This window comes from Bidens hawaiensis, unplaced genomic scaffold (genome assembly GCF_021521415.1).
Source record: "Bidens hawaiensis isolate Kalapana, Puna unplaced genomic scaffold, B.hawaiensis_p1.1 tig00038057_1, whole genome shotgun sequence".
In the NCBI taxonomy this organism is placed as follows: Eukaryota; Viridiplantae; Streptophyta; class Magnoliopsida; order Asterales; family Asteraceae; genus Bidens; species Bidens hawaiensis.
In genome coordinates this window covers 33,743-48,166 of record NW_027496661.1, presented here as the reverse complement: position 1 = coordinate 48,166, position 14,424 = coordinate 33,743, and the positions used below count along the sequence as shown (strand labels likewise).

The 14,424-nt window shown below is 35.6% G+C and overlaps 1 pseudogene; it reads left to right on the top strand.

Moving 5' to 3' along the window:
* Positions 1-11,087: 11,087 nt before the first annotated feature.
* Positions 11,088-14,158, top strand: LOC143589946 (sugar transport protein 1-like; annotated as a pseudogene).
* The last annotated feature ends 266 nt before the right edge of the window (positions 14,159-14,424 follow it).

Below are 14,424 nucleotides of genomic sequence, written 5' to 3'. Positions count from 1 at the left end.
ATTACAGTATCAGTTTATAGTTTCTAATTTTGAAAATTTGACAACGATGCCAAATTAAAACTCCTAAAATAGGGCACCTTACGAAACAGCTCGGTGAGAAATTAATCAACTTTCTCTAAAAATTTTATCTCGATCTGTTTCACATGTAGGTAAAAGATGGATGCACCTTCATTGGAGGATATTTTGAGAAAGGAGCATGACCATGAGCAAGCTCCAGAGCTGTTATGCCAAAAGACCAAATATCAGCCCTGCAAAAGCTGTTAACGGATTAGAAAAAAAAATCAAAAAACATCAACGGGCTGAGTTATTGACATTAACTTTGGGTCGTGTGACTACTAAACAGACGAACATCTAACTTTCTTCTTATTATCCATTCACTGCACAACTTCACTGTGAGTTATTAGTACATATAATATTCATAGACTAACCTAAAAAAAGACTAAAACAATCCTTGTTTTTTCAATCTAGAACTGCATTTAACAGCCATTGTAAATAATAAACTAATTACGCATGACGAATCGAGAATTAATGAAATACCTGTGGTAGAACAGATGCAGGCCTCAAATTTGCAAAAACTTTAGACCTGCACGAAGCTGAAGCAATCCGGTCTCGGGCTTGTCATTTTTATCCCATTTATATCTTGAAAACATTTATAAAGCATGAAAACAAAACACCAAAGATAGATGAGAAAAATCCAAATTTTCTTATCACATATTTATGTAAGCTGAAAATCAAAATGATAAAAAAAAAATAGAATGAGTATGTATGACCAACCCGCCAATAGCACCGAGGAGAACGGCATGAGAATGTTTGGCGGCGGAGAGGGTTTCCTTGGGCAAGGGAACACTGGTCAAATCTAAGGCAGCTCCTCCCATAGGCATCTCCTTGAACTTAAATTCAAGCCCTAAAACAAACAAAGAAAGAAAGAAAAATCACATACCAACACACTAATCAATAACAATTCGTGTGTGTATCTTCTTATTGAATTAGTCGGTTGATTGAAACATGTTCAATTCAAACCCAATTGGATAGCATACATCAGCTACAAAAAAATATGCAGAAAAGAATAAGCAATTTGAATTAAATTATAATTTCTAAGAGCAAGATATCTTTGCACATACTCATTAAGAAGTGATCTTATAAGCTTAAACACTTTGGTGTTTGCATACCGTAGATGGGTTCTCGGGTTAGTATAAGGTGTCTGCATTCAAAATCATAACAATTGTTATTCACAACAGATAACTAATCTAATTCGTTTAAGGGTTATATTTCCAACACCCATAACAATATCCAATATTTAACCCACCTTAAATCCAGCAATATCACAAATATGCTTCCGGGGTACATCGACGATTTCATTCAAATTACATCTACAGCATTATACAGACACTTAGGTCAAACAAAAAGATAACAAATTTCATAATAATAAACAATTCCTATAAGGTGTTTGATGAAGTGCCTAAAAGAAAATTCCCAAATTAGGGTTCGGGAAACAAAGTAATAAACGAATTGAACTCACAACTGGGTTAATTTTGGTAACTTTCAGCTTGTATACTCTGCTTGAGATGCTTCCAATGTCTTCCTATAGCTTGGCCTTTAGGGTATTTTACATGCATCTGATTCTTCTTAAAACGCATGTGGGTAGGTAAGATCATCTCTGATTCGATCACTTCTTGCGCCAACTGAATTTGATTGGATGTTATTCAGGTTCAATTTAAGAGTATAAACCCTAGCGGTGTGAGATTGGAGGACCGTCGTATTCCACCGCAAAAACGTGTACGGTAGTCGAGTATTGGAATCCATTGTTGTACCATGTGATGACCTTGGGGGGTTGAGGATGGTCGGGTAGCGACATTAGGGCTTAGAATGGTGAAGGAAAGGGTTATTTGATGTCGGGTTTGGAGGATCCATTTGAGACCCATATCACCCGTATGACCCGCGAATTTCTTTTAGAAAAATCAAATCAATAAGGTGCTGTTTGTTTTTTCAGACATAAACTGTCTGTAGGCTGATTTCATCTGTTTTTATGTCTGCAGCTGAAGATGTGGTCTGAAGCTCTGTAAGCTGAAAAAATAAGACTGTTTGTTTTTATAAGTTGATACAAAAACAACCAGACAATCAAACTCTAAAATACACACTTATAGCACATCTGGTACACTAGAATCTATCTACTGATTACAACAATCATAAAGACTAAAACTGGAAAACAAACGGATTCAAGAATCAAAACCCTAAATTAACAGAAGATGAACAAAATTGATGTTTGAGAGAGAAACTGAACGGATTGTATGAATCACGATAAAACTTCTCGACTCTTTCAATTTATATAAGCAGACCAAATCAGCCCAAAACACAACCACCAGAACGAGGTGGTCGAACGGCGGTGGTCGAACGGTTTAATGATGAAGCAGCGGGGGGTTGACGGAGGTGGTCGAACGGTGGTTATGGCGGCGGTATGGCGACCGAACCAAGGGAGAGAGCAGGAGGCGGTATGGCGGTGGTTATGGCGACCGGAACCAAGGGAGAGAGGAAGAGAAGGAGTGTACCTGGAGGAGCAGAGGCGGTGGCGATAGCTGCCGGCGAGTGGAGGAGCGACGGAGGCGGTGGCTAGGGTTGGAAGGGCTGGACGACCGGTTGTGGAGGATAAAGACGTTTGAAGCATGTTTCAATAGCTTTTGTTTTAAGAAGTTATAAGCTGTTTGCAGATCTTATTCTTTTAAAAAAACAAACTGTCTTCACAGCTGATTGTCTGCGCGCCTGCAGACATTACTCTCCTGAAGATGTTTGAAGCAAAAACAAACATCACCTAAGTGCCCACCATTTTAAAATGGAGCAATCTGGTGGCACGAGAGGGTGGGAGGAGCGACGTGAGGGCGACACGTAAGATATTATGGTAGGCAATTATATAGATAGTTAGATTTATTTATATTTTTTTTTTGCAAAAGAGTTGTTAATAGATACAAGGAAGACATCAAGCGTCTTAGCTTTTTTTGAGTGAGGAATTGGGAAAAACTTGTAGAAATAAACTAGGAAAGTTGGTACGCTTTTTCGTTTATTTTTTTTTTGTAATTTGGTGAATTGTATTTGAGTGTTTTTTTTGTCTAGTCTAGCCACTTGCTAGTCTAGATACTTTTCTCATTCAATTAGTCGTTCTAAAAAAGTAATTATCTTTTTTTTTCTTTTTTAACAATAACTTATTACGCTTAAACCATAAATTAGAGATGAGCCTGATACTGATGAGTTGGTATCAATATCGAAAATAGTCTAGTATGGGGTACTAGTATTGAAAAAACTTGGTACAGTGTCGGCATCGAATGCAAAATATCGGTAAAATACTGGTAACATACGTAGCAATCTCGAAACTTCAAAAAGTAGGTATCGAAAATACCTAGTTCAGTACCCAATATCGTTTGCTTATCTATATCCTAAATCACTTAGTCATGGGTCATAATAGTAGCTCTTGTTTTTGTTTTATTTAGGAGTTTTTTCATCAAATATGTGTAAATACAAAAATATTTATGTTTTTAGTGTACTTCAAAAAATATTTACCTATAGATAGTTTTTCTTTATCCTCTTTATTTTTACCTAAATCATACTTTTTATTTAGGTTTTCTAATAAAAAATAAAATAAAAAATACAAAATTCATCAAAAATATGATTTACTTTATTTTTCTCATTTACATATTAAAATTTTCACAAAAAAATTGCATAAATACAAGAAAATTTCAGCAAAAAATAAAAAATTATAAGAAAAAGTTAAAAGCTACAATTCTACAAAAAGTAAAAGCTAAAATTCAACAAAAATATTCATTAGGAAATAGTAGTTTTATAATAATCCCAATCACAAAATGAATCAAAATAGTTGTCCTCTTAGCAAATAAAATATCAAATAAAGTTAACCCATTAATGGTATCAATATCAAATACAAATAAAAATTAAATGTTAAAATGACCCGACCCGCTTTGGCATCCATTATTCTAGGCTTATTGAGGCATGTTGCTCGATTATGACCAGGCTGCTTACAAATTCCACAAAGGTTAGCCTTTTTCGTTTCATTAATGCCCATTCCATTTCGTAGTCTTGTTGAGCAAGGGTGACCTTTTTTTTAATCTTTCTTTAGCTTCGTTGGGAAGTAATTCTCTAATAGATGATGAGCCATGCCAATATGTTTCATGAGGAAGTGCAGAAAACGCAGATGGCCAAGTAGCAAGATAATCAACAATTGAGTAACACTTATCAACATATTACCAACTGTTCAATGAAAGTTTGGCACATGCACTCAAAACATGAGAACATGGATACTTAAATATCACCAACTTACCACACGAGCAAGTTTTTTTTATCCAAAATCAACTAACTGAACATGTTTTCCCTTTTGAGTTATCACCTCAATTATACCTTTATGTCGGTTAAAGCCCTCAAAGAATGTGCACCAGCTTTTGACATTGAAGCTGCTTGTTTGGCCAAAACATGGGGAGTATACTGTAACATTCGTTGCCGCTGGAATCAATCCAAATGGACGTTTAGAACTCAAGTTATGTTTGTTTTAAGAATTAAGCGAGCTGGTACTGACCAGAATCCGAACAGCGAGTCGAAAGTCGGGTTTTGGTCAGTAACCTTAAAATTTCATTACGAGAATAAAAGTCTTATAGACCGAACGTTGAATCCGACCATAACTATGAGAAAACGGATAGTCAAAGTTATTGACTATTTTACCCTTAAACGGGTTTGACTCTAATTGACCCGTCAATACCCCTCAATCTCATAAATTGATTGAGGGTTATCGACAAGTGAGTATTAATGAACGTTTGCTCAGTTAACAACTTACCCGGATGATGTTTGTATTAGCGAGAAATCGAGGTCAAAGGCTTAACGAATGTCAAAGTCAACTGCAGCTAACGAATCTTCACTTTAAACGAGCAAAACGAGCAAGAAAACGTCGGTTGAGGGTAGGTGACGGCTGGAAATGCTTAGTTGCAGTAAACTTTAGGGTTTGGAGTTAAGATGTGTTTATCTAGGGGTTTAATCAACTTGTTGGACAAGAAACGGTCGATTTTGGTAACCGAATCATACAATTAAGAACAAAATCGGGTATTTAAATAATCGGTATTTTAATCAAATTAATGAGTATGAACCTAGACATCGTTACACACTAAATACAATAACTTGTGGTTCAAATTTCGTTATTTAAGGCTGATTTAGGAAAGATTTGGCATAAAACGAAGATCTTAAACGAATTTGGCTGATCTGGCTGCATCTTCGCGCCGCGCTAAGATGCAAGGCTTGCATCTTCGCGCCGCTTGAAGGTGCAATTTCAGCAGACTTTTAACTTTTGACAGTTTTAGTCCCTGTAGTTTCCAAAAAATGCATTTTAAGCAATTTTAAGCAATTTTAAGAGTTTCTAAGGGCTATTTGGCACAAATGAAAGTTAAGGAATTATAAACTAAGATAAAAATAATTATTTCACTAATAAATACATAATTTTATTAATAAGAAATATCCGAATACTTTCCCGAATCGAGTTAAACGTAAACGAATATGGGTTTGAAGAATCCGAGATGTTACAGTCTCCCCTACTTTAGGGAATTTCGTCCCGAAATTAAGGAAAACCAAAAAATTATCGTTTGGTAAATAATTTAGTCTTTTAAGAAAAATATCATAACATAGAACTTTCTAATAACCGAAGCAACTCTTCAAATGACAATCCGATAAGGACACTTATATATAGGATGTACCAGCGGCGTATCCATCATGTCCTTATAATCTCATCATTCGTACTGTTACCCGAGCTACCTTAGGTTCTAAATCATGACACACAATTGTACGTATAATGATTTCCATGCGAGGATTTGAATAATTATGTTCCGGACCATAATTACTCTTATCGTCGGATGGTCTGCATAACTCGTTTACTCATGTGGGTTATAAAACATTTAAAACCATCATTTTGAAAGGAACAACATTTTGTTAATTTTAAATATAAATTCAAGAGATACTTAATAAACATTCGAGTTTGATTAAAATAATGTCAGTTTTAAAATATCTTTTGCTTATGAAAGACAAGTTTTGGAGATTGAAAGGAAACGAATTTCTTGGAACAGATGTTATTATAAATTATGATGATCCACACGAGAATGCGGTTGTATATTGATTGTGATCATAGAATAGTTGAGAAAATTGTAATGATGGTCATACTAATAATGAGATCGATCACCACAAGTGGCAAAGGAATTGATCATATATGAGAACAAAATGTAGAAACACAAAAGTGAAATCACATCACTTGAAACGATAATTCAATGTTCTCTCATATATAACTATTTGCATTAAAGAAACATAATATATATACGATCACAAACCTGAAGTTTATGAATCATGATTACCTAATGGCATGACCGGTTAGACCACACCGAGTCAATGATGTAAAATTTATTGAAGAACCAAATGATTCTTCCTAATAGTTATGCATGTAATATTGCTCTCAAAGGGAATTATTTATTTACCAACTAAAGGAGGGCGTGAATCGCTAAATGTTATGGAATGAGAAAAGGATACACATATCATAACATGATACCATTTAGTGTTTTAAAATCGATGCATCGTCTAAATGGTTATCAATTTCACAACATGAAGTTTGTGTGATTTGTGTCTTAGCTAATGAGATAGCAAGCACAATATTCTATATTTTCATATTTAATTTGGTAAATCACTATTAATAGACGAATTGATTTTGTTGAGACGATCATCAAACGTTTACAATTAGTTTCAATGAGAGCAAAAGTTCATGTTTTATTTGGGTATTTGTCATTTTACATGCATTCACATCGAGCCAACAAGTTATGATACTTCCTCCCCATTGCAATTGGTTTTTGGTCAGTAACCAAGTATCTCTCATCTAATATTTCGCGTGTGTAATATATTAAAATTAATCCACCACAAGACACAAAGATGAGACCATAAAGGAAGTTGGGAATTTATGTCACTATTATATATTATCTATGATTAAAGAGTTAGAGTCATTAATGAGATATTTGTTTATGGCTCATTAGTTTTCACTTTAGTGAAGCAACATTCCAACATTAGGGGGAGATATAAAGCAGTTGGAAAACAAAATTAGTATGAATGAATTATCATTGATCCTCAAATTAAAATACATGAAGAAATTTTTTAAAGGATATTTCATTGAAAAATCGGTGAATCAATTACCAGACCCGTTCACTGACCTATGTAGAGTGACTAAGCCACATAAATCAACTACTTATGCTCCAATTAAAATAAGTCCTGGAAGGACGACCATACATTGGTAATGTGCGAGTCTAGGGCACGCCTGAAGCATGGTAGACTAGTCGATTCCAAGAATCCTCGAAAATTGGAGCAAGTAATGAAGATGGTCAAGTTGAGGTACAACAATAAGGTCTCTTAAAGAGATATTGGACATGATGGTTCAAGAAGAACCTCAGGTACCTAAAAACTAAGAAGTAAATTATATTTTATCATGTTTACAAGATATATAGAATCGAAATAAAGTCGACGTTGTTATAATTTTGTATATAAGATAGCGCTTGAAAATGATGAGGATCATGATTTAAGATCTGCCTATGAAAAATGATTGGCCAAATTGGAAAGACGCAAATAGGGCAGAGTTGAATTCTCTAAATAACGGAAAGTTTTGTGGACCAACAGTCTGTATAACTAAAGTTGTATAATGTGTTAGGTACAAACGGATCTTTTATGTGAGTTATGAAAATTCAATAAAGTGATATAAGGCAAAATTGGTGGCACAAGGATTTTGCAAATATCCATGATTAATTTTGAGAAGACACATTATCCTATGGTGGAAGCAATTACTTTCTGACACCTAAATAGTCTGGTAATACGAAGAGAGAATTGATATGTGTCTAATAAATATTGTGATTCAATTGATACTGAAAGTTTACATGAAAGTCTATTAAGGATTTGAATTATCAAATCATGTAAATTATGTTCTCGATAACACTATGAATCATGTTGTATACAAATTCATATTTGAATACGTTATAAATATACTATATGTTAAGTATAGTTGGAACTCCTCAAGAGCTCATAAGCACTTGAATGCTTGAAAGGTTAATTGATACATCCTAAGGATGTAATTTTTGTGCACTAATAAGCATACATAGAAGAAATTGTACCTAATGATTATCGTATCTTAATAAACAAAGAATGGTACAATATGGGTTTTGATGTATGATATATAAATTGATGTGTCAAATGAGCAATTTCATGTAGCAAGACTCATGAGGAGTGAATGCACATCAATAATTGGTTAAGATGGAAAGAATTTTGTGATGGATTGAAAACGCCTAAGCATCCATAAATGTTCTACAAGGTTAAGATATTGCATATGGACTAATATAATCGGATTGAAAGTGGTACAATCAAGAAATGTTTTGATAAAGAGGGAGATAAGTTGGATGTAATTAGTCATACTTTTATCAAAATTTTACTCTTAAAAGTTCATATAATCACAGTTTATAGTGATGATGTACACATTATCGAAAGAAACTGTAGAACTTTTAGAAGGAGAATTTTTGAAATTCATTGACATGATGCGATTATTGCTCGACCTACAGTTCGAGTATATGTGTAATTATATGTTTAGCAATCCATCAAAGTACATCTAAAAGATGTTGAGACATTTACCAAAGATAAGATTCATTCTTTGAGTACGTTAAAGGATGTCCAACAATTCACTCTAATATCATTTCCTATCTGAATATGAACTATTATTAGTTCAGAAATATCACAACTAAATGCATAAGTGCATTATATCGTATTGTTAGCTATATATGATTATTATTTTCTTTATTTATATTTACCGGTATGTGTCCAGCTAAGAGACATCGGAATGGGTTAAAACATATATTTCAGGTATAAAAGATATGTGTTTATATTTTACTAACCCATCAAAACAAGTTTTGTTAGTCTTGTCATGCAGAGAAACACAACAGGGTATCAATACAATAGTATATGGTTACGAGATGACACAAAAAAAGTTTTCACGTGAAGATTAATCAACATTGTTCAACTTAACAATTCGCATGTCAAGGGACGAAGACGCAAATGATTGAGTATAAAATTTTTAAAGCTTTCACAGAAGATCGATATTTATCATTTTAAATGATGCATAAATCAGGGGGAGACAATACGCGCTGCACTCTTTTTCCCTTAGCTATGGTTTTATCCCACTGGGTTTTCCTAGCAAGGTTTTTAACGAGGCAGCATCTCCAAGCGTATGAAATTGAATAATTATTGATATGGTTATCAACACCTAAAATAGACTGGCTTATTCTCCAAGCTTCTCCATCCCTATATAATATTTTGTTGTCTCTTATTGTTTTTACACATATTAATGAAATCTCTCTCTTTCTCCCTATCTCTCTTTATCATATTGTTATGCTATTAAGCTTGTTTCACAACAAAATAATGATTGTCTTATTTATATCCTAAGGTCTTGTCTAAATGCCCAACTTCAATCTTCAATAACAAGCAACCTGCATATGCGTAGAAAATGGAGTTTGTCAACAACACATGTTGAGTGAGATGATCACCAAATTTTGACACAACAATAATATATATAATAGATAAATGATAAATGATAAGTGTTAAATGCGCAAACAAATCTATGTGGTAATAATCAATCAAACCTTAACAATGTTCGATAGGGGATTATCTTGTGTATATTGGTAGTTGCTAAGTCCTCGATGCTGCGGTATCACTGAGTGGTTTCGAGTAGAACTGGATGTTTATAATAATAATTCAGACTTTCAGAACTTGGTTATTTCCTAAGCCACGATGGGCCGGGTCATAAGATAACCGAGGGGATAACTAAGTATCAAAATGTTTTGTGTCAACGTGTTCACCAGCATGTGTTGCTGACGTATTTTATAAACTGTTTTACAGGTAATGAAGAATAGATGGTTGGAGATGATGATGATGGATAGCAGTTAGACGATCTGATGGCTCATTTGATATTTTATTATTAAAATTATGGTTTCTCCATTTCAAACACTTTTGTACCGACAATCGGGTGTTTAACTCCCGTCTTTTGAATATAATAATATTTTAATCAAGTCTTCCGCTTTACCACCTTAAACTCTGATATATTTACAAAACATGTACCAACTTGTAGGTCACACTCCTAGGCCCTAGATTAGGGTGTGACAGAAGAAGCGCGTCGGACTGGTGTGCATGCATCGATTTAGTGATGTGTACTGTGATTTAACTGGAAATGGGGATTCAATTGACATCGATAGAGTATCTGTGTTGTGCTCGCAAATATCTTGATTTTCATCCAAGAACAATTAAATGTAAAAATCTAGCTATATATTCTATTTTCTTTTGGCCATTAATCTCTCTGTTTAAGATGGTTTGTGATTCTTGCAGATAAAGACATAACGAAGTCTGTCCCATTTTTTTTAGCTTTAGGTTATATGTCTTATTGATTTTTTTTTAAGTTATCTTTACCACACACTTGATCAAGGTTTGGGTTCGGGTTTCAACATTGAAAGTCATATCCTATCCGTACCCTACGGGTATGGTCAGGTTCGGGTTTGGGTATTAAAAACCCGGGTTCAAAAAACCAGTTCCTGGTTTTTTTTTCGAGTCCAGTCTGGGTTCAGGTGTTTTGTGCACCTCTAGTTGGGGTCCATTCGGTTGGAGATTCGTAAACTCGTATTCTAGTTTGGTTCGGATAAAGACCATATTTAATTTAAATTTATTATAGAAAACCAAATTTGAGTTCGTTATTCGGTTAGAGTTTTGAACTATTTGAATATACATGTTGGAAATAAATTGGAAGGGGTTTATTACAAAATTAGATTTTTATCTAATCTAGATGTGACGAAAATAATTTGTAATTCAAATCTCAAATCCCACGTATTTAAATTTAAATTAAAAGACAGACACCGACTCCTGAATTGACCGATCATACTACAAACAGAATTTAATTTCATCTATAAATACATATATACAGCCTTGTATGTACTTTTGCAATTCGTTATTCATTCTTCTAGTTCTATATTATATACAAACAAACCAAGATAAGAATGGCGGGTGGTGTGATCTCTTCTGGTAATGGAAAAGCTTACCCCGGCAAACTCACATTCAAGGTCATGATAACATGTTTGGTGGCAGCATGCGGTGGTCTGATCTTCGGTTACGATATCGGAATCTCTGGCGGTGTGACATCCGTGGCACCGTTTCTGAAGGAGTTCTTCCCGGAGGTTTACAAGAAGGAGTCGGAGATGAAAGCTTCAAGCAACCAATACTGCAAGTTTAACAGTGCAACATTAACCTTGTTCACATCATCCTTATATTTGGCTGCTCTTTTGGCATCATGTGTTGCATCCTTTGTAACCAAGGCTTGTGGCCGGAAGATATCCATGCTCATCGGTGGTATCACTTCTGCATCGGTGCATTATGCAATGGCTTTGCGGTATCCGTCTGGATGCTTATTGTTGGCCGGATTCTTCTCGGTATCGGGATTGGATTTGCTAATCAGGTACTATCTATTTGATGATATATATATTGATAATTCAATAAAACTTATGTTTTAGACTTAGCAATTGAAATTTGAAAATAGTTAAAAGTTGATTTTTTTCTGAATATATATTTCAAATCTTAAATGATCAAACTTAATATTGTTATAGATACCTGAAAACATAAAATTACTAAACTTAGATTTTAAAAATATTTAGGGGGTGTTTGGTAGAGGGATTTGATTGGGGAGAAATGGAATTAGAAATATTTCTTTTGTTTGTTTTCCACTTTTCATTTCTATTTCTCTTTCTATTTCTCTAAAACTAGAGAATTCCATTTCTCTTTAAAACAAAGAGAAATCCATTTCTCAGCAGCCTCCTCATAGCATGTCACCACCTCGTCTCCGGCCACCACCCCGTCTCCGACCACCACCCCGTCTCCGGCCACCACCCCGTATCCAGCCGCCACCTCGTCTCCAAGTCTGCAACCGCCACCTCGTCTCCAAGTCTGCAACCACCACCCCGTCTCCGCCGTTCGCAGTGGTGAACACAGAGATGGTAACCGGTTGTAGGTTGCAGGTGGTACGGGTGAACGGAGATTAGGGTTTCAAGTGGTGGTTCGTGGTAGGTTAGGGTTTTCAGATGGTCGGGTGATTGTGGTCGCAGGTGGGTGACAGTGGTGGTGGAAATCGGCGGTGGTCGCAGGTGGCTTCTGATTATCATCATCATCATCGCCACCACAACCACCACCACAAAATCTCCAAAGAGGCAGTGATGACAGATCTGAGCCTCCTTTTTCTATATCTTATGTTCCAAAAATTTGAATCTTTTTAATTTCTTGTGTACTGTGGTAGAAGAAGGGGATTTGGTGGCGGCAGCCGGTGGTGGTGGGCTGTGGTTGAAGAAAGGGCTGTGGTGGTGGTGCTGGTGGTGTGGGGCTGTGGTGGTGGGGCTGGTGGTGGTGGGGCTGTGGTGGTGGGGCTACGGTGGTGAGTGGTGTCAGGTTGGGTGGAGGTGGGGTTGGGTATGGTAGAGTTCTCTGTTTATTTTCTCATGTACCAAACAAGAGAAATGATTCTCATTCTCCATACCAATTCTCTTTCTCTACAATTCCATTTCCATTTCTATTTTCTCTCCTTTTCCATTCTCTGTACCAAACACCCCCTTATATATCTTCATTAATTATTAATTTGATCTTGATGAATAATATATGTATGGAGTACCTAGGCATTCTATGTTTGCTGATCGTTAAAAAAAAACAATTATTAATTTGATCTTGATGAATAATATATGTATGCATGTGTTATTGTGTTTTATAGTCGGTACCTCTATATCTTTCCGAGGTTGCTCCGTACAAGTGGCGTGGTGCATGCAACGTGCTGTTTCAACTCTCGATCACGGTTGGTATTCTAGTTGCGAATGCCGTAAACTACGGGTTTGCCTAGATCAAGGGCGGCTGGGGCTGGCGTTTGAGCTTGGGTGGTGCTATCGTCCCCGCTATAATCTTCATCATCGGGACTTTAACACTCGCGGATACTCCAAACTCCCTTATTCAACGTGGAAAGCTTCAAGAAGCCAAACAAAGATTACTCAAAATCCGCGGTGTTGATAATGTAGATGAAGAATTCAACGATCTTGTTGAAGCAAGCAAAGAGTCTAAACAGATTCAAAGCCCATGGCTCAATCTTCTTAACCGTAAATACAGACCGCAAGTGATCTTTGCGGTTGTTATTCCGTTCTTCCAGCAGCTTACTGGCATGAACGTGTTCATGTTCTACGCTCCGGTTTCGTTTAAAACCATGGGGTTTGGAGACAACGCGTCGCTCCTTTCCGCACTCATCACTGGGGCGGTTAACATGATAGCAACCATCGTTTCGCTCCTCTTGGTCGATAAATTTGGAAGAAGGTTTTGGTTTTTTGAAGGTGGCATTCAAATGCTAGTTTGTCAGGTAAAGAATAATTATTTTAAATGATCAAAATTATAATGCAGCTTAGGTTTTATATAAAACTGTTGTTTTCCTAAGCACTTGTGATATTAATCTTCCTATTAATTATTTTTTAGGCTGTGATCACGATCGCTATTGGTTTCAAGTTTGGGATTAATGGTAACCCGGGGGAGCTTGAGAAATGGTATTCGGCGCTCGTAGTTATAGCCATTTGCATATCCATTGCCGGGTTTGCATGGTCTTGGGGGCCGTTGGGTTGGCTCGTGCCTAGCGAAATCTTTCCACTTGAGATCCGATCAGCCGCACAGAGCGTTACTGTTTCAGTTAACATGCTATTCACCTTCTTCATTGCACAAATCTTCCTCCAATTGTTGTGTTATTTAAGGTAAAACATATTAATTTATGATCTATATATATTTACGTAAATTTATGATCTTTTACATGTGTGTATAATAATTTGCATGTTTTTTTTATTTCAGGTTTGGGCTGTTTATATTCTTTATGGTTTGGGTCGTTGTGATGACCGTTGTTATTTACTTTTTCTTGCCAGAGACGAAGGGAATTCCGATTGAAGAGATGGTCGGAATTTGGAAGGAACACTGGTATTGGAAAAAGTTTGTTTCCGTGGCTGATGAAGAAATGGCAGATGTGAAAAAGGATACAAACAAGGATGATCAAGAACACCAAAAATAGTTTGTATTGGAAGTTAATCCTGAAACGAACTTAAAATAAAGTTGAATTGGTTAAGTGAAAATTTTGGTTAATTCTAATTAGTTTATTTGAGTTTGAGTTATTGTAGGATTAGATTTGGGTTTCAAGTTTTTATTTGTATAAATAGAAAGTCTAGGGTTAATTGTAATGTATGGTTTTAGATTTTAATAATATTGAAAGGAGTCGTGAGAAGTTCTCACAAAATATCGTATTCTTGATTCAATTATTCTAACAGTTTATGCTTTCGT